The sequence below is a fragment of the Amblyraja radiata genome, chromosome 6 (assembly GCF_010909765.2).
Source record: "Amblyraja radiata isolate CabotCenter1 chromosome 6, sAmbRad1.1.pri, whole genome shotgun sequence".
Classification (NCBI taxonomy): domain Eukaryota; kingdom Metazoa; phylum Chordata; class Chondrichthyes; order Rajiformes; family Rajidae; genus Amblyraja; species Amblyraja radiata.
This window is the reverse complement of record NC_045961.1, coordinates 42,064,564-42,086,005: the sequence shown is the minus strand read 5'-3', so window position 1 is coordinate 42,086,005 and position 21,442 is coordinate 42,064,564. Positions and strand designations below refer to the sequence as shown.

Sequence of the window (21,442 nt, the reverse complement as noted above, 5' to 3'; positions counted from 1 at the left end):
CGCCACCTATCGGAAAGACTGGATAGACTCGGCTTGTACTCGCTAGAATTTAGAAGATTGAGGGGTGATCTTATAGAAACTTACAAAATTCTTAAGGGGTTGCACAGGCTAGATGCAGGAAGATTGTTCCCGATGTTGGGGAAGTCCAGAACAAGGGGTCACAGTTTAAGGATAAGGGGGAAATCTTTTAGGACCGAGATGAGAAAAACATTTTTCACACAGAGAGTGGTGAATCTCTGGAATTCTCTGCCACAGAAGGTAGTTGAGGCCAGTTCATTGGCTATATTTAAGAGGGAGTTAGATGTGGCCCTTGTGGCTAAAGGGATCAGGGGGTATGGAGAGAAGGCAGGTACAGGATACTGAGTTGGATGATCAGCCATGATCATATTGAATGGCGGTGCAGGCTCGAAGGGCCGAATAGCCTACTCCTGCACCTATTTTCTATGTTTCTATGTTTCTATGTTTCTATCCATTTTTACCAAAGATGCTGCCTGACCCTCTGAGTTACTCCAGCGCTTTGTGTCCTATGCTGATTTTTATATTTGGTACTGGTTTATTATTGTCACATACTGAGATATAGTAAAAACTTTTGTTTTATGCACAATTCAGTCAAATGGTATAAAGCATGAATACGATCAAGCTATACACAAGTACAATAGGTAGTGCAAAGAGAAGAATAACCAGAGGGCAGTATATAGAGCTGTAGCATTAGTGGTACAGCTACTGAGAAAGTGCTGATATAAAATAAATTGTGCAGGGGCCAAAATGAGATAGGTTGAGGGATTGGGACTACACTCTTAGCTAATGAGAGGTATGCTCAGTAGTTTGCTAATAGCGGGAAAGAAGCTGTTACTGATTCAGATGGTAGATGCATTCATGATTTTGTACCTTCTGCCCGATGGAAGAGGAAATGATGTGGTATGAGTGGTCCTTGATTACGTTGGCTGTTTTTCTGAAGCAATGTGAAGTGTAGAAGGAGTTGATGGAGGAGGAAACTGGTTTGTGTGATGGACTGGGCTGCGTCCACAATTCTCTGCCATTTCTTGTGATCCTGGGCAGAGCAATTGTCAAACTAAGTTGTGATGCATCGCGAAAGGATACTTCTCACACTGTATCTGTAGAAGGTAGCAAGAGTCATTGGAGACTTGTTGAATTTCCTCAGTCTCCTGAAGAGCTAGAGGCAATGGTGTGCTTTCTTGGCAGTAACATCACCGTGGTTGGACCAGGACAAATTCTTGGTGATATGTATACCTAAGAACTTCAATCATTTGACCATTTCCACTTCAGCGCCATTGACGCTGAATGGAGAACGCACCTCACTCTGTTTCTGAAGCATCTTTACCTTGTTGACATTGAGGGTGAAGTTGTCTTAAAGGACAAGTCTCAGAACTGCACTATTTAAACGAATAAATAACATCTGTTTGATCTAATATAATCAAAATGATATGTGTATAGGAAGGAACTGTAGATGCTGGTTTTATCACTAAAGATAGACACAAAGTGCTGGAGTAACTCAGGGGGTCAGGCAGCGAGTCAGACTGAAGAAGGTTTCCGACACAAAAGATCACCTATCCATTTTCTCCAGAGATGCTGCCTGACCTGCAGAGTCACTCTGGTATATTGTGTCTAATTTGCTTTGGGCTTCTTTGTTTTTTTAATTTTCATTCTTTTCCAGCTCTGATGCAGAGTCCCAGATCTTGACTATTAACTGTTTCTCTTTCCACATGTATGCTGCCTGGCCTACTGTGTATTTCCAGCATTCTTGACTTTTAGTTAAATCTATGGTTAGTTCTCCTTTGACCAAGTCAGTCAGCTAAAACATTTGGATTCTACAGTGCCAGGGAGTTGTTCACTGACCAATATGTACTCCATCATGAAGGCAAAATGACACTCCAAGAGTAATTGGCATAATTCTTCTGGTTTTATTTTTAGTTTGCTTGGCGTTCTCAAAGCTTTTGTGAAATGTTTCCAATTTCCCCATCATTTTGATCAGATGAGTACACAATAATCTCTGATAACTTTTGACTGGAGCAGTTTAGCTACGTTTTTAGCTGCTGAGAAAATCTTGAAAGGCACTTTTAAGACTAAGAAACAGGTCAAAGCATGTCATCGTGGCTTGAAATCTAAGTGTTTTTTCCCCCCCACTGCTACTGTGCTTCCCTCAGCAGCAATTAATTTCTCAAAAGTGTCAGAAATGGCTTTATAACTGTTAGCTACTGATTCAATTGCCTGACATCTTGCTGTATGGTGAGAGGGACAGAAAGTCTTTCGCTAACAAAATCCATCAGAGGGGTGGGGAAGCATCCTCGGATGTTCTGGAAAGACAATGAATTGATAATTTCACAATGATCATTAAGCAAAATCAAAGCATTTTGAATCATGACCCACTTGTAACTAGTTTGTCTGGGAATAAGTTTCAAACTCTGACCCATACCGTAAGCTGAGGCAGTTTTGGATCAACATCTTTGATTTATTTAGCTATGCCTGACATCTGGCCCTGAAGAACTGATGCATCATCTCAACGTTCTCCTCTCCTGCAATCCATATCCAATCTGCAATGTACAAACATGCCCTTTGTTGCCAAGAAAATCAACTCTAAATCCGTTTCTCAGTAGTCATGCATTCCAATAAAACTTCCATGACTGATGTAACCCTCTGACAACCACTCTGGTGATAATAATAATGGCTCACGCCCAGTTAAAATATCACCGCTAGAATTGAGTGGGTTTAGCCCTCTTTAATTTAAGAACGACGTTGAGGTCCATCTTCTTGACCAGTTCTTTCAATATATTGCAAGACACATGACTAGAGAGAGAAGGATCTGCAGATGTTGAATTCTTGCCTAGAACATAAAGGGCTGAAGTAACTCAGCAGGTCAGGCAGCATCTTTACTTTAGACTTTAGAGATACAGTGCTGAAATTTGCCCTTTGGCCCACCAAGTCCGCGTCGACCAACAATCACTAGCACCAGGGACAATTTTTTACAATTTTACCAAGGCCAATTAACCTGCAAACCTGCACGTCTTTGGAGAATTGGAGGAAACCAGAGCACCTGGACAAAACCCACGTGGTCACAAAGAGAATGTACAAATACCGTACAAGCCAGTACCCGTGGTCAGGATCGAACCTGGGTCTCTGGTGCTGTAAGGCAGCAACTCTACTGCTGCGTCCCTGTGCCATCTCTGGAAGACATGGATAGGTAATGGTTTTGGGTGACATTTTGCAGTCGGGACTCTTGATGTTTGTTCTTCTGTGTCAATTTGCAATACGAGCTCCCAGGATTTTCAGAAGTTACCTTTTCATCGTTGTAACTTCTAGCATCGAAATTGTGGAAAAACTTCAAGGTTTCCTTTCTTTCTTGTACATGTTATGATTAATGCATAAGTTCGGACATTTTAGTCATCATACCCTGGAGAGTTTGTGAGTTTTCATCCAATCCACATTACAGGGCAGTCCTTCTTCAATTATTGATGCCATTTCCACAAATCCATTTTCTCCAAACTATAAAAATATAAGATGATTTCTTACTGTAACATTCTCAAAATGCACAAGTTCTCAACATACAATTTAGCACACTTACCGAAAAGTGAAAGGCTGGAAAGAGTGGATGTGGAGTGGATGTTTCCACCAGTAGAAGAATCTAAGACCAGTGCGCATAGCTTCAGAATAAAACGAATTACCTTTAGAAAGTAGATGAGGAGGAATGGTGGTCAGCGGGTGGTGAATCTGTGGGATTTATGATCACAGATGGCTGTGGAGGCCAAATCATTGGGTGTTTTTAAAACGGGCATTGACAGATTCTTGATTAGTACGGGTTTCAATGGTTATTGGGAGAAAGCAGGAGAATGGGGTTGAGAGGGAAAGATAGATCAGCCATGATTGAATGGGGGAGTTGACTATGGCTGAAGGGCCTAATCCTGCTCCTATCACTTATGAACTTAGTTAAAACAAGCCGGTCATGATGTTTTGCATCATTAATAATTGAAGTATCTTGCTCATCATCTATATACTCTCGCAACTCAGGCATCGCTCATTAGGTTAAGCTCTCCTCCCACTTTCACGACCTAATCGGCGACCTCTGCCAAGTTTGCCCTTGACTCATACTCGCAGCATGGTCACCACGAGGTTGTAGGAGGTCGTAGGAGGTCTTCGTAACTCTTCCTCATGCTCGTGAGTGGTCTCCACGTTCTCGTGGCCTCAAGTAGGTTGCGGTGTTTTTTCCAGCCTGATAAAAAATGTCCACGAGTAAAAAAAAGGTTGGCATGGAAAAAATCGACACTTTTTACTCGTAGGTAGGTCGTAGGTAGGTCGTAGGTAGGTCGTAGGTCGATAACTGGCCCGAGAAAGAAAATGCAAACATGACATAATTTTATCATGTGATCATTTTCCACTCGTAGCGACTCATAGTTGGTCTTAGGTGTGGAAGACTGAGGTCAAGGGGGGTCGTAGGAGGTCGTAGACATAGTTGTAGGAGGTCGTAGACATAGTCGTAGGAGGTCGTAGACATAGTCGTAGGAAGTGTTTTATTTCAGCGAATCAACACGACCTTGACATTTTTTTCAACTCTGCGAGGATTTTTTCAACTCGTGGATTAGGTCGTCCAAGTGGGACAGGCCCTTAACCGTCTGAATGGTTCTGATGGAAGGGCATCGACCTGAAACGTCAACTTGCTTTTCACTTCTGCTTTGTTTTCACTGCAGATTTCCAGCATCTGCAGTATTTTATCTTGTTGAAAATTATTGTGATATACTGGAATTGAACAAGCATTGACTAGATTTGAAAATAATTGGCTGCCACTCAAGTAACCAAATAAATCGCTGTCTGCATGTGTTCCAAAGTATCTTGGCTTTTCCCTTAAGCACAACAGAAATGGAAACATTTGTATTGAATTATGCTCGATTTCTGGCTGCAGCTGAGATTTAAACTCATTAGTGATTGTGACCAGGTTTAAAAAGTCAGCCATCAAGTTAGGATTTTGGCACAATGTTTTAAAAATACAGGAATGGTTTACCTTCTAGTAAAGTTCACTAATCCAAGAAATATTCTGGTCAATCTTCTCTGCATTCTTATTTTAGGTTTAGTTTTTGGAGATAGATCGTTTTTAGAGATACATAGAGAAACAGACCCTTCGGCCCACCGAGTCGGCAGCGATCAGCGATCCCCATTACACCAGCACACACTACACACTAGGGACAATGTACAATTTTTACCAAAGCCAATGATGGTTAGCCTAGCTCAGTTGCTTAAAGACAATAAAAATATTTAAAATCACCTAATTGAACAACAAGAATCCACTTTACCTTGCTCCCAGTAGCGTGCTTAGACTTTATTTTAGACTTTTGAGATACAGTGTGGAAACATGCCCTTCAGCCCCCATGACTGTATCGACCAGCGATCACCCCGCACACTAGCATTATCTTCCACACTAGGGACAATTTACAATTTTTACCGAAGCCAATTAACCTACAAATCTGCACGTCTTTGGAGTATGGAAGGTAACCAGAACACCTGGGTTCAACCCACGTGGTCACAGGGAGAACGTACAAACTCCGTACAGACATCACGTGCAGTCAGGATTGAACCCGGGTCTGTGAAGCTGCAAGGCAGCAACTCAACCACTGCGCCACCATGCCGACCATTCTCTCCATTGCAATCATATCCTCCCTATAATGCTTGCAATACTGTTCAAAGAACTAGCCTTCAATCATGGCTTTATCTGCTGTTTGTTTTTCTCTGTTTTACCTCAGGAACATGCCAAAATATGTACTGGTAGATTAAGTTTCCACTGCACATTGCCACTGATGTTGATTGGTGGCAGGAGAAACATTAGGAGATTTAATGCACACACGAGGGAGAATAAATCCCAGTGAGTTTATTGGAAGAATAGGACTGATATGAATGTCAGTCAGGACTGATATGAATCTGAGTCAGTAAAGACTCAATGGGCTAAATGTACTGCATTTGCTTTTTAATGGAAAATAAAATAAAAATAAATATGAGGCCCTTATCTTGATTACGAGCTGTATCCAACTGTCTTGTGGCTTGAGGATGAGAGTGGCAAAGTGAGCAGTTATTCCAAAATATATCTTTGGTTTTGTTTATAGAAGGTAGACAAAAATGCTGGAGAAACTCAGCGGATGAGGCAGCATCTATGGAGCGAAGGAAATAGGTGATTTTTTTGGTCGAGACACTTCTTTAGATTCAGATTCAGATTCAGATTCAGATTCAAACTTTATTGTCATTGTGCAGTGTACAGTACAGAGACAACGAAAAGCAGTTAGCATCTCCCCAGAAGAGCGACAAATAATATGAGCAATAAATACATATATTTACGTGCATTCGGTCATAGTAGTGCAATTATTTTTTCCTGGTGGAAGGAGTGTCCGGGGTGGGGGGGGGGTTGATTGGCAATCATCGAGGTACAGTGCTGAGTAATGTAACAGCCGCAGGGAAGAAGCTGTTCCTGGACCTGCTGGTCCGGCAACGGAGGGACCTGTAGCGCCTCCCGGATGGTAGGAGGGTAAAAACAGTCTGTGGTTGGGGTGAGAGCAGTCCTTGACGATGCTGAGCGCCCTTCGCAGACATCGCTTGCTCTGGACAGACTCAATGGAGGGGAGTGAGGAACTGGTGGTGCGTTGGGCAATTTTCACCACCCTCTGTAGTGCTTTCTGGTCGGAGACAGAGCAGTTACCATACCATACTGTGATACAGTTGGTAAGGATGCTCTCGATGGTGCAGCGGTAGAAGTTCACCAGAATCTGAGGAGACAGATGGATCTTCTTCAGTCTCCTCAGGAAGAAGAGACGCTGGTGAGCCTTCTTGACCAGAGTTGAGGTATTGTGGGTCCAAGAGAGGTCATCGGAGATGTTGATCCCCAGAAACCTGAAGCTGGAAACACGTTCCACCTCCGTCCCATTAATATGGATGGGGGTGTGCGTGCCGCCCCTAGACTTCCTGAAGTCTACAATGAGCTCCTTGGTCTTCTTGGAGTTGAGGGCCAGGTTGTTGTCAGCGCACCATGCTGCTAGGAGCTGGACCTCCTCCCTATAGGCTGACTCATCATTGTTGCTGATGAGGCCAATCACCGTTGTATCATCTGCATACTTGATGATGGTGTTAGTACCATGTACAGGTGTGCAGTCATAGGTGAAGAGGGAGTAGAGGAGGGGGCTCAGCACACAGCCCTGTGGAACGCCGGTGTTCAGGGTGAGGGTTGAAGAGGTGTGCTTGTCTAACCTAACAGACTGGGGTCTGTTGGTTAGAAAGTCCAATATCCAGTTGCAGAGGGAGGGGTCGATGCCCAGGTCACCGAGTTTGGTGATCAGTTTAGAGGGTATAATTGTGTTGAATGCTGAGCTGTAATCGATTAACAGCATTCTTACGTAAGTGTCTCTGTTGTCGAGGTGGGAGAGGGCGGAGTGAAGTGCCGTTGAGATGGCATCCTCCGTACTCCTGTTCTTGCGGTAGGCAAACTGATAGGGATCCAATGTGGGGGGTGGAGCGTAGAATGCAGCGTGGAGACAGGCTCTTTGGCCCACTGAGTCCATGCCAACCAACGATCACCCGTACATTGTGAGTATGAGTCAAGGGCAAACTCGGCAGACGTTGTGAAAGTGGGACAGGCCCTTTATAAGGCACTGGTCAGGCGGCATTTGGAGTATCGTGAGCTGTTTTGGAGATCGTCCAGAAGAGGTTTACGAGAATGATCCCAGGAATGATTGGGTTAACATATGATGAGCATTTGAAGTCACTGGACTTGTACTTGCTGGAGTTTAGAAGGATGAGGGGCCACCTCATTGAAATTTACTGAATAGTGCAAAGCCCCTTGGATCGAGTGAATGTGGAGAGGGTCAGGAATGATTGAATGGTGGAGTAGACTTGATGGACTGAATGGCCTCATTCTGCTTTTAGAGCTTATGAACATGAAGAGTTGGTGTGGCCATGGTGAACAGCAGCAGCTTTGGAACTATCTTCTGGGAAAATGTAAGTAACAACTTTTCTGAGTTGGTGTCAGTACAATCAACAGTCAATCATCAGATCAATTCAGCGATGCCTTGTGATGGTTAACTTTGTAGTCAGTGCCCACTGAACATCTGCAGTTCATTTTTTGTTTGGCAAAAATGTTATGCGTTACTTAAAATAGTCGTAGGTTTACTTAAATTGTTGTTCAGCTGTAACGGTGGGCAGCGCGACTCTCGTCAGCAGCGGCCTCTGCAGTCCGTCTGCGTTTTTTATTATTTTATGTCTATGTTTTTATGTAGTTTTTGTTATTTTTGTTGGGGTATGTGTGTGGGGGGGTGGGGGTGGTGTGGGGGGGTTGGGGGTAACTTTTAAATCTCTCCCTGCACGGGAGACCCGACCTTTTCTTTGTCGGGTCTTCGTTGTCGTTGGGGCTGCAAAGAGGAGCGGCCTCCAACAGGAAGACCGGGGGCTCTGGTGCCGACTACTCACCTCACCGTCGCGGAGCTGGCCGAGTCCAGAGCGGGTGGAGCTGTGGTGGAGCGCTGCTGCGACCCAGACCCCCGGAGATTCGGTGGCTGCAACTGCGGGTTTGGCGGACGGTGACACCGGGAGCCCGCGGGTCCCTGGAGGGAGTCCGCTTTTCAGGGCTCCCGCAACGGCGACTTCTCCCGCCCAAGTTGCGGGGTTGAAGAGCTCCTGGAGCGGGGCCTACATCACCGCTCCGCGCGGCTTGGAATGGCCGCGGGAGTTTGCGAGCGCACGCCGGGGGCTCTAACACCAAGACCCGGTGTGCGACCTTGCATCACCCGGCGTGGCTTTAATGGCCACGGGACAATTCGCCATCACCCGCCGGGGGCTTTGACTTTGACTCTGACATCGGGGGGGAGAGTGCAGTGGAGAGATAAGTTTTTGCCTTCCATCACAGCAATGTGATGGATGTTTATGTAAATTATGTTGTGTCTTGGGTCTATTTGTTTGTAATGTATGGCTGCAGAAACGGCATTTCGTTTGGACCTCAAGGGGTCCAAATGACAATAAATTGAATTGTATTGTATTGTATTGTATTGTATTGTAATTGAATGCCTTTAGACTTTACTTTAGACTTTAGAGATACTGCGCGGAAACAGCCATTCGGCCCCCAAACCAGCGATCCCCATGCACTAACGCTATCCTGCACACTAGGGACAAATTGCCAATTTTACTAAAGCCAATTAACCTGCAAACCTGTATGTCTTTGGAGTGTCGGAGGGAAACCGGAGCACCCAGAGAAAACCCATGTGGTCACAGGGAGAATGTACGGCACAAACATTGAGCGCTGAAGGGCCTGTTCCTGTGCAGTACTGTTCTATGTTGTATGTATTTTGTTCTATGAGACTTAAAGGTAATTTTGTGTCTGATGTACTTGTCATCCACACTAGCTATCTGATGCATTTAGCCATAGAGGTTTGGCTAACTTAGGGTAATGTAAATGAAGATTGACACAAAATGATGTAGTAACACAGCAGGTCAGGCAATCTCCCTCTTAGAACTCCCATCCTCGACGTCAAGCACCATAGCACGCCCACGAAGCTATAAGGTAAAACAGAGGAAAACACATCCTATACCTATCCTATCCCTACTATCCCTCTCCCTCGCACTCTTGTCCCTCTCCTCTCCCTCTCTTCCTCTCCTCCCTCCCTCATCCCCTCTCCCTCTCCCTCTCCCTCTCCCTCTCTCTCTCTCTCTCTCAAAAGAATAGGTGATGTTTTGGGTGGGAACCCTTCTTCAGTGTAAATGGACAGATGGACAGGGTAATGTAAGGCAGGAGGTCTTTGTATATGACTGACATTCCTGTGCCAATAGGAAATGGGATCAACTTTACTTCTTTCCTTTCCCTTTGTAGTTGGTACTTACTGTAAACCCTGTACGGCACAAACTACAGAGAAACATTGCCCCCAATGAGAGTGGTCCACAAACTGGCCCATCCTGTCCTAACAGCTCCTGATGTTATGATCCCTAATTGCCTAAAGCACTTCCAATGTTTCCAGCGTTACAGACTGTCACATTATGTAAACAGAATGGCCTCATGTTATGGGAAGAGATTAACGTACTCTACAAGGCACATGCAACTGTGATCAAATAACGTTCTCATTGATAGGCCTCAGGTTTTTAAAGGTACATGTCACACACAATATTCATGCCCAGGTATAGACGAAACTATGAAAACAAAATGGAAAACATAAAAGGCTGAGGTCATGTTTGAATACGTTCAAGGTCTAAACATGCCTATGGGCAAATGCAGTTTTACAGTTAGTACAAACACACAAGATTTATTTTGACTGTACCGAGATTCATTCTTTTGAAGTCGAGTTGATCTAACATTCCCAAATGTTACATATTATGGATGCCTTTCTTCCTTCCACTCTCATATATTCATCCTCTACACACACGTACTAAATGTATTGTGACTGCCATAAACACAAAGATAATATTAAGCATGTTCATAAATAAGTTACAAGTTGAATATCGCAGGTTTAACATTTGCGACAATCTGGCGATAAATTATGATATCTAAATATTATTTCAGATTAGCCATGTCACATTAGATGTATCATGTCTGTTACCCTGGCATGGGTGACATATATGAATATATTGTAACAGATTTAAATGAAAAACTGCTCTTTAGTTGCTGATTGAATGGTTCACCAGCTAGAGTGGTTCTGAGTTACCATCTACCTCATCGGAGAAGGCAGAGATAGACAAATTCTTGATTAGAACCGGTGTCAAGGGTTACGGGGAGAAGGCAGGAAAATGGGATTAGGAGGCAGAGATCAGCGATGATTGAATGGCGGAATAGACTCGATGGGACGAATGGCCTAATACTACTCCTATAACTTGTGAACTTGTGACCTCAGATACTGGTGCAGTCCAAGCCTGCTGCAGCAGCCTAGACAACATATAGGCTTCCATGTAGAAGCAGTGAGCAACAGAAGTGATTGTAAGTAATCTTGAACCAGAGAATGCTGAACTACCTTCCCTTGGCAATCAATGGCATTGCCAACAAAGAATGAACAACATCAATACATCGTCTTTATTGGCGAGACCAAACGTAGAATCAGCTACCATTTTGTTGAACACTTCTGGGCCTGTCCCACTTAGGCGATTTTTCAGGCGACTGGAACGGTGACTGTCACAGTGGAACACACACACACACTGTTTACTTCACCAGCCCGTTATGCAGGCGGGGGACAGGGCAAGCGGGGGGAGCGCTGTATGAGTGAAATTGACACGGTGCAATGCCAATGTGATAATAATAATAATAATAATAATATCTTTTATTGTCATTGCACGTCAGTGCAACGAGATTTAGTATGCAGCTTCCAACCGATGAAAAAGAAAAGTAAAATAAATAAATAAGCTGTGTGTCGTGACCATCCGAGGGAGGCAGTCCAGGGGGCGTGGGGGGCACTCAGCAGGGCCGGTTCAGAGCCGCTATAGCTCTTGGAATAAAGCTGTTTCTGCGTCTGGAGGTTCGGGCGTAGAAGGCCTTGTAACGTCTGCGTAGAAGGCCTTGTAACAATACAGACACACACCGCGATGAACAGGAAGGTTGGCGCTGTAAATAAGACGGTGAAAGCACAGTTTACGGGAAGGGTCATGTAAGTCCTTTAAAAGAGGGGAGGAGGGGGGGGGAGAGGGGGGAGAAGGGGGGAGAAGGAGGCGAGACAACTTTTTAAAAGTAGCAAGAGGTACACGGCTGTGAAGCTCGGCGGACGTTAACATTTCCGGTCAGTTATCCTTGTTTCTGAAAACTACTGCTTATGTTTTTTTCCCCAATGAGCCAATGAGATTCACCGGTCAGCACTGGCTACAACCTACAAGAACCTTCGATCTCCTGGCAACCCACCTACGGCACGAGAATTCTCGCTACTCTCCATGTTGAAAAATTCACGGCGACCATAATGAGGCCGCGACTCGTTCCCAGAATGCGGGAACTCCTCACAACCATGAAGGCAACTCACCGGTAACTACCCTTGAACATGTGGCGACCATGTGGCGACTGCATAGTCTCCTGCAGTCGCCTAAAGAGTCTCCTAAGTGGGACAGGCCCATCACGCTCGGTCCGCCAAGGCCTATGGGCTCTCCTGGTTGCTTTCTATTTCAATTCCCCTTCCCATTCCCACACTGACCTTTCTGTCCTGGGCCTCCTCCAATGCCAGAGTGAAGCCACACGTAAATTCAAGTAACAGCACCTCATATTTTGCTTGGGCAGCTTACAATCCAGCAATATGAAGATCAAAGTCTAATTTTAAGTAAATTCTACTAACACTCCCTTTCCCTCCCCCCCTCCCCCCGTTCCTCCACACTATTGATTTAACTAGTTCCACAGATCACCACATTGTACCCCTCTTGAGATCACACCTTCCTCAGCCAACAATGGGCCTTCAAGGGCTCCATCCCGACTGAGGTGTTTGTTGCCGGCCACCTGATCAGTCCTGATCTGTTCTCTTCTCCAGCTCTCCGCCTACACCCCCCCCCCCCCCCACCATTACCATGTTGCCACTTCCAGAGCCAGGCCCTTTGGCTCAACTTGCCCACACCGACCAATGTGTTCCATCTACAGGGGTCCCACTTGCCTGCATTTAGCCAATATCTCCCTTAACCTGTCCTATCCATGTACCTAATTGCTTCTTAAATGTTACGATGGTCCCTGCCTCAACTACCTCCTCTGGCAGCTTGTTCCACACACCCACCACCCTCTGTGTGAAAAAGTTACCCCTCAGATTCCTGTACCATTTCCCCCCCCCTCACCTTAAACCTATGCCCTGACTGATGAAGGCAAGAGTGCCAAACACCCTTTTCACCACAAAACCCCCACAAATTTCTGGAGTAATCTGCGGGTCAGATAGCCTCTTCAGAGAACATGTATAAGTGACATTTCGGGTGGGAATATTTCCTCAGGTTCCGACCTGAAATGTTATCCATGTTCTCCAGAGATGCTGCCTGACCCGTTGTTACTCCAACACTTTGGGTCTTTTTTTTGTAAACCAGTATCTGCAGTGCCTCTTATCCATCGACTTCATCACCATGACTGTGTCTGTTGCCACTTCCAGGGCACTATGTAGCTGCATTTCTGTGCCCTATGGGGCAACCCAGTGGCACAGCGGAAGAGTTGCTGCTTTACAACGCCCGAGATCCAATTTAAATCCTGACTATGTGCAGTACATTCTCCCTGTGACCGTGCCGTGGATTTTCTCCGGGTGTTCCAGTTTCCTCTCACAATCCAAAGACATATAGGTTTGTAGGTTCATTGACTTATGTAAATTGTAAATTGCCCCAGTGTGTGTCGGATAGTGTTAGTGTATGGGGTGATCTCTGGCTGGCGCAGACCTGGTGGGCCGAAGGGCCTTTTCCAACATTGTATTTCAAAGTTTAAAGTTTAAAGCATCCCTAGGTCCCTTTGTTCTACAACAATCTCCAGGGCCCCATCATTTACTGTGTAAGTCCAACTGTGATTTAGCTTACCAAAATACATCACCTTGAACTTGTCTGAGTTAAATTCCATCTGCCATTTGTTGACCCACTTCCCCAGCTCATGTGGGTCCTGTTGACTGTTGATGAGATTTCTTGAGGATGTGGGTTTCGTAAAAATGCTTCTGGTTTTGTTTCTTGGGTTCTATATTGGAACCGTAAGTGATAGACAATAGACAATAGGTGCAGGAGTAGGCCATTCGGCCCTTCGAGCCAGCACCACCATTCAATGTGATCATGGCTGATCATCCACAATCAGTACCCCGTTCCTGCCTTCTCCCCATATCCCCTGACTCCGCTATTTTTAAGAGCCCTATCCAGCTCTCTCTTGAAAGCATCCAGAGAACCCGCCTCCACAGCCTCTGAGGCAGAGAATTCCACAGACTCACCACTCTGTGAGAAAAAGTGTTTCCTCGTCTCCGTTCTAAATGGCTTACTCCTTATTCTTAAACTGTGGCCCCTGGTTTTGGACTCCCCCAACATCGTGAACATGTTTCCTGCCTCTAACGTGTCCAAACCCTTAACAATCTTATATGTTTCAATGAGATATCCTCTCATCCTTCTAAACTCCAGAGTATACAAGCCCAGCTGCTCCATTCTCTCAGCATATGACAGTCCCGCCATCCCGGGAATTAACCTTGTAAACCTACGCTGCACTCCCTCAATAGCAAGAATGTCCTTCCTCAAATTAGGGGACCAAAACTGCACACAATACTCCAGGTGTGGTCTCACTAGGGCTCTGTACAACTGCAGAAGGGCCTCTTTGCTCCTATATTCGATTCCTCTTGTTATAAAGGCCAACATGCCATTCGCTTTCTTCACTGCCTGCTGCACCTGCATGCTTACTTTCATAGACTGATGTACAAGGACCCCCAGATCCCGTTGTACTTCCCCTTTTCCCAACTTGACGCCTATGTTTTCGGGGAATACACCTTTTTCTGTGTAGCTAGGTCCCAGTCGATTCAGGTGGGTGGATTGTTTTTCTTCCCACTGATGCTCTCTGATCAGTTGTGTATTTCTGCATTTTCTGTTTCTTTCCATTTTTGCTTCCAAGTATATGTGATATTTTGCTCGTAGCATGTAATTCTAGCAATGAAGTGTACATGTTTGTGTATAAAGCACCACAAATTGCATTTTCACATTGATTTTATTGGGAAGAAAAGTAAATAACAGAAGACTGGAAAATTTGCCAATAATACTGGCCTAAAGGTTCCCAAAATACCTTAATGCAAGTAATTTTCTAGGGTAAAATACATAATAAATTGTCATTTATTTATCAAGTTAAGGGTATCACACTTTTTAAACAAACCTCATAAATCAGTAGTGAAGATAAGATAAACAAACCTTGTTGAGAATTATTGGCATCGTCATTTTTACCTCTCCACAGAAACCTTTTATTCCTCCCTGAACGTATCTAACCGCATGGTTGGGTCCAAAGCTTTTTGAGTTCACAATGTTTTCAGATGTTTCCTGGGAATAAATCTCTCCATAGGATTAATTTCAAATAAGAATTGAAGTGAAACAGCCATTATCGGCTAATGTTATTAATCCTGGCTAAATTGGAGAGGCTAGGACTTCAAAATGGGGTAAAGGCTTCAGGGCTGCTGGAAGATTTGGTCAATTTGGAATTGGTCTCTGCAGAGCTGGGACAAGCTGCAGAGTCATGCCAGTGTGTCTAGAGCCTAGATACAAATTGCAAGAAAAGAATAAGAACATCTGCAGACCCTGTCAATTAGGTGCAAAATGCATAGAATAGATTGGATGGCTGCAAACCAGACATCCACCTTGTAAATAGTTGTAAATAATGTTGCAGAGTTCTACTTTGCCGAGTGTTGATTGGATGAGGTATTGAGCCTTGTCTGGGTTTCTGGCAGATCAGGGTAAATGTTTCTAAGTTGGCTTCCTTGCGAAGTCCAGTTTGAATAGTACAGTAAAAGCTTCTTTAGATATGTTAATTGAAAAATAATAGCAAAGTCAAATGTGGGTCCCTTGAAGGCAGACACGGGTGGAATTGTTATGGGGAACAAGGAAATGGCAGAAGAGTTGAACAGGTATTTCGGATCTGTCTTCACTAAGGAAGACACAAACAATCTCTCAGAAGTGCTGGGGGGCAGAGGATCTAAGGGGGTAGAGGAACTGAAAGAAATGTTCATTAGGCGAGAAATAGTATTGGGTAGGCTAATGGAACTGAAGGATGATAAATCCTCAGTGCCTGATGGTCTGCATCCCAGGGTACTCAGGGAGGTGGCTCTAGAAATAGTGGACACATTGGTGATCATTTTCCAATGTTCAATAGATTCAGGATCAGTTCCTGTGGATTGGAGGATAGCTAATGTTATCCCACTTTTCTAGAAAGGAGCGAGAGAGAAAACGGGGAATTACAGACCAGTTAGCCTGACTTCGGTGGTGGGAAAGATGCTGGAGTCAATAATTAAAGAGGTAATAATGGGGCATTTGGATAGCAGTAAAAGGATTAGTCCAAGTCAGCATGGATTTATGAAAGGGAAATCATGCTTGACTAATCTTCTGGAATTTTTTGAGGATGTGACAAGTAAAATGGATGAAGGGGAGCCAGTGGATGTAATGTATCTAGACTTTCAGAAAGGAGACTGGCGACTAAAATTAGAGCACATGGTATTGGGGGTAGGGTGTTGACATGGATAGAAAATTGGTTGGCAGACAGGAAGCAAAGAGTAGGAGTGAACGGGTCCTTTTCAGAATGGCAGGCAGTGGCGAGTGGAGTGCCGCGAGGATCGGTGTTGGGGCCGCAACTGTTTACCATATATATTAATGATTTGGAAGAGGGAATTATGAGCAACACTAGCAAGTTTGCAGATGACACAAAGCTGAGTGGCAGTGTGAACTGTGAAGAGGATGTTAGGATCTTGCAGGGTGACCTGGACAGGTTGAGTGAGTGGGCAGATGTGTGGCAGATGCAGTATAATATAGATAAATGTGAGGTTATCCACTTCGGTGGCAAAAACAAGGGGGCAGATTATTATCTCAATGGGTTAGGTTAGGTAAGGGGAGGTACAGCGAGACCTGGGTGTCCTTGTACACCGGTCACTGAAAGTTGGCGTGCAGGTACAGCAGGCAGTGAAGAAAGCTAATGGAATGTTCGCCTTCATAACTAAGGGATAGAGAGGTTCTTCTGCAGTTGTATAGGGCTCTGTTAAGACCACATCTAGAGTATTGTGTACAGTTTTGGTCTCCTAATTTGAGGAAGGACATCCTTGTGATTGAGGCAGTGCAGCGTAGGTTCACGAGATTGATCCCTGGGATGGCAGGACTGTCATATGAGGAAAGATTGAAAAGACTAGGCTTGTATTTGATTTGATTCAATTTATTGTCATTGCACTTTTCAGTGCAACGAAATGGTTTAGTTCACTGGAGTTTAGAAGGATGAGGGGGCTCTTATAGAAACATATACAATTATAAAAGTACTGGACAGGCTAGATGCAGGAAAAATGTTCCCAATGTTGGGCGAGTCCAGAACCAGGGGCCACAGTCTTAGAATAAAGGGGAGGCCATTTAGGACCGAGGTGAGAAAAAACTTTTTCACCCAGAGAGATGTGAATTTGTGGAATTCCCTGCCACAGAGGGCAGTGGACGCCAAATCAATGGATGGATTTAAAAGAGAGTTAGATAGAGCTCTAGGGGCTGGTGGAATCAAGGGGTATGGGGAGAAGGCAGGCACGGGTTATTGATTGGGGACGATCAGCCATGATCACAATGAATGGCGGTGCTGGCTCAAAGGGCCGAATGGCCTCCTCCTTCACCTATTTTCTATGTTTATGTGTTTCTATGTTTCTATGAATACAATGCATTGAGCTGCTGTATTATTGGGTTTGGGAAATGTCTGTTATGTATGGGGTTAATCGATATCTGTAATTGGATTATTAAGAGACCAATCCTATGTGGTTTGGGCCCTCGAGGTCCCGGGACATATAAAAGTCCGCTACCACGAGGTCTAGCATCGATCTTCTGGGAGAGCGCTTAGGATTGTGTGAACTTCTGGAGTGTCTCTGTCTGAGCGAGGCCTAGAGGGCTTGAACAGGCAGATATGAGGATCGAACCCGTGGTGGGATAGGTACAGTAGTTGAACTGTAATGCGCTTTTGTTAATATAAAATTTCAAGTGCTTGATTCAGTGTTTTTACTGAAACTAGACGGGGGGGAGCTTAGAAACGAGCACTTTACAATGTCAAACATTCACATCCCATCAAACTCATTTAGAATCAATTGAATATTTTGTATATTTGTCATTTTCTTTGTTAGTTCCCTTATTCATAGTTTCCTTGCTATTAAGGCTAGATTATAACTACATAGTAAGTGTATTCGCAGAACAAACAGTAATAAATATAGAATTAACCTAGCTATTTTCTTCAGGTTAAATACATTTGCCACTTGCTAATGTTCATCTTTCCTTTAAATATTTGTAATCCTTTTTTTCTCCCAGATGCTTCCTGTGAAAAGTGTGGGAGGCTGAACTCATCCAATGCTCCATTACAAACCAATTGGTGGGACTGGTGGATGGTGACATTCCTGCAACTTTCCTTAGTTATCCAAGGAAGAAGGTCCCATATGTCTACCTAGAGCCACAGTTGATTGGGTGACTATGGACCAGGTTACTGTGCGGAGATGCAGGTACCAACTCTTCATTACACATACGTTATACATCTGATCTTTTATACATCACAATATGCTCTTACACAGTTAAAAAAAGCTCCCCGATTCTGTGGTAAGAAATCTCCTGAAAATATTTCTTCATCTTTCATCCTTCAAATGTGCAATTGAAGAACATGACCAACAAAACTCAGAGATAAGTGGGTCAATTATTATGGCATAGCACTGCAAAATTATCTCCAATTGAATGATTAATAAAACTGAGGAGGATTATGTTCAGGAGCAAAGTCATATAAATATTTTATGGTAAATTAGGGAAGGCATCCAATAAGCGATATACATTCCTAAGAATTTTGGTTTTGTTTCATGAATCAATTTCAGAGTAGAATTTGACTCCCTATTTTATTAATAACCAGTGACAGTTACATTTTCCACCAGTAATGTTAAATTATAGATTATTATGAAGAAATCTTGATGTATCACTTCCTGCATAATGAATCAGAACTGAATTATCAATTATCTATTTTAAAAAATATTTTAAGACTCAATTAACTTGGCCTTTTGTATTCAGCTTGGATGGCAGATATCATTATGTATGTGATTTAAAAACAATAATTAAAGGTTTATGCGATAATAATGCCTAAAAAAAGATAGAAGGCTATTGTTTCCGGCTTTAACAGCAAGACGACTTATTAGTTGGATCATAAATCTTTGTGAAAGTGTTAGTTTGCATTCAGATCAGTTAGCTAAATGGCATATTTTAGGTTTCACTTCAGAACAAGGAGTGCTCGACATGACCTTATGCTGAGGTGTAGCATGGGCTCAGGACACCATAGGTGAGATAATGGCAGCTGTGGCCGCTGGTCTCTCTCTGCTTGCCGACTGAACACGTCCTTCCTGCGCCCCATCTCACCGTCTTCTTGAAATCAGATCCCATATCATCCCACTTATTCTATCCCAGAAATTCATGTTTGCTCAGATTATGCTGGTGATTCTCAGACCCAGATTAAATTCAAAGTCTCAATCTGATCAACAATGGTTTAATGAGAGGATTACATTTTATAAATTAAATGCAGTTGGACCATTCTGAAGATATTATTTTCAGTTCTCAGAATGAGATAATTCTGCCATTTATTCATCAGGCTAATTTAAATCCATTTATTAGAAGTTTAGGCAACTCAGTTTAATGATTAATTGCAAAGACTTGAGGGGCTGTGCTAAAGGGGAAGGTTGGGCAGGCTAGGAAGTCTAAAGTCCTAGCCTACTCAACCTCTCCCTATAGCTCAGGCCCTCGAGACTTGGCAACATCCTCGTAAATTTTTTCTGCAGCCTTTCCATCTTAACAACATTTTTCCGATAGCAGGGTGATAAAAACTGAACACAATATTCTAAATGTGGCCTCATCAATGTATTCTACAACAGTAACATGACCTCCCAACTTCTATACTCAATTCTCTGACTGATGAAGGTCAATATGCCGAAATGACTCCACAGAGGAAGATCATGGGTTCTTTGGATATCATTAATAACTTTTTTATTTTTAATGCCAGTATCCTTCTTATACGGGTGATAAGAAGAACTAAAATAGTTTTCAAAGCTATAGGTTTGGACATGTGAATGGGATACTGCTCTACAGTGATGATGCACTCATTTCCAAAGCTTAGTATTATTATTAATCTTTGTTAATAACAATATCTAGTTACCAAAATTGTTCACCTTTTAGTCACTCCAGAAACAAAACACTAAAAATTAATCAAAGATAAATCATTATAGAGCCTATTGTTTAGTTTAGTCTTGTCATGTCGACTGAGGTATAGTGAAAAGCTTTTGTTGGGCTGAGTGGATTGGTTGCATGAAGTTCATAAACTTTCATCTTACAAATAGTTTCAAATATGTGATTAGTAAGTGAAATATTTTCATTATTTTCTATCACTTTCTACAGATACTGTGGAGTGAGAATTTACCTTTAGAACCAGTGCAAAAATATTTTGTCATGACCCTTTCTAGCAACCTCTCACACACACTCACACAATCATGCCAAAATGTAATATACAGTCCAATGGAGACAAAAGACAAGAGATGCTGGAATGTGGAGCAAAGAAATAAACTGCCAGGGGAATTCAGTGAGTCAGGCAGCTTCTGTGAGGGAAAGGGTTAGTCAATGTTTTGGGTTATGTTGACTATCCCTTCACCTCTGTAGATGTTACTGGACCTGTTGAGTTCCTCCAGCAATTTATTTCCTACAATATGTAGTCCTCTCAATTTTCTGTTCAACTGGTTTCCATAGAGCTGAATATAATGGAATCAACCCCATTAGTTTAGCAATGCCACTGGCAAATTTGAGCCCCTTATGAAATATGATTTTGCCTCCTTTGGAAGAGAAGCACCCCAAAGGGTGTCAGCTCGATGTCATTTTGAAAATTCTTGTCCTAAATTATTTCCTGATAGGTTTTCTTTATATTTTCCAGGCTTCTTCTATTACTCGAGGAAACTTTCAATGAAGATGTTGGATTTGTATTCTACTCTTCAGCAGTCAGTATATTGCTTCTTTGAGATTCATCGAGATCAGCTGGCTGTAGCAGGAAAATACTTTATAATTAGTAAATATGATGAGCATATTTCAGATCCTTTTCAAAGACAGAGTCCACCATTTTTCTAAAACACTCCTCTAATAAAATACATCACTTCTATAAAGTTAGCTTCAGTGACTAATTCTCAGCTTATCTTGCATAAAATATCGCTGCATTATTTTTGCAATGAATTTGTATTTTATCATTTTCTTTAAATTACAAAAACAGAAACCGTAGTAAATTATTTGGTTGAAAGGAAATGGCACATGGCAACATATTAAGCACATCTATTAGCAAGGGTGAAATAAAACTGAATGCTGCTGATCTGAAATTAAATTAGGCTAATATTGGAAATTCTGTAGTATTCAACTTGGCCACCTAGAGTTCTGAGGACACAAGGAACTGCTTAAATCTTGAATAAAACCCAAAGTGCTGGAGTAACTTAACGGGTCAGGAAGCGTCTATGGAGGGAATGGTTAGGCAATGTTGGCTTGGAAACCTTTTTCAGACTGATTGTAATGGGGGGAGAAAGCTGGAAAAAATGGTGGGGGTGGGACAAAGCCTGCCAGTAATAGGTGGATACAAGTGAGGGGATTTGATTAACAAATGGGTGGATTGAGTGACAATGGCTACAGGTGAAAAGGAAATAAAAGGATGGCAGATAAAGGGAGAAGAGTGAAATGTAAAGCCAGAGGTGGGAAGGGGAGGGGGGATTAAGTGAGGTGTGGGGTAGGGGCAGGATAATGGGAGAAATGAGTGGGCACCATGGGGGGA

The 21,442-nt window shown here is 43.3% G+C and overlaps 1 long non-coding RNA gene across 2 annotated transcripts; it reads left to right on the top strand.

Annotated features, from left to right (window-relative positions):
- The first annotated feature begins 7,865 nt into the window (after window positions 1–7,865).
- Window positions 7,866–20,859, top strand: LOC116974291. 2 transcript variants are annotated; one of them, XR_004412326.1, is made up of 4 exons: window positions 7,866–7,983; window positions 14,564–14,718; window positions 17,932–18,119; window positions 20,567–20,859. It is a non-coding gene; the product is annotated as an uncharacterized LOC116974291 (long non-coding RNA). The 2 variants fall into 2 exon arrangements; XR_004412325.1 differs by lacking the exon at window positions 14,564–14,718.
- Window positions 20,860–21,442: the final 583 nt, after the last annotated feature.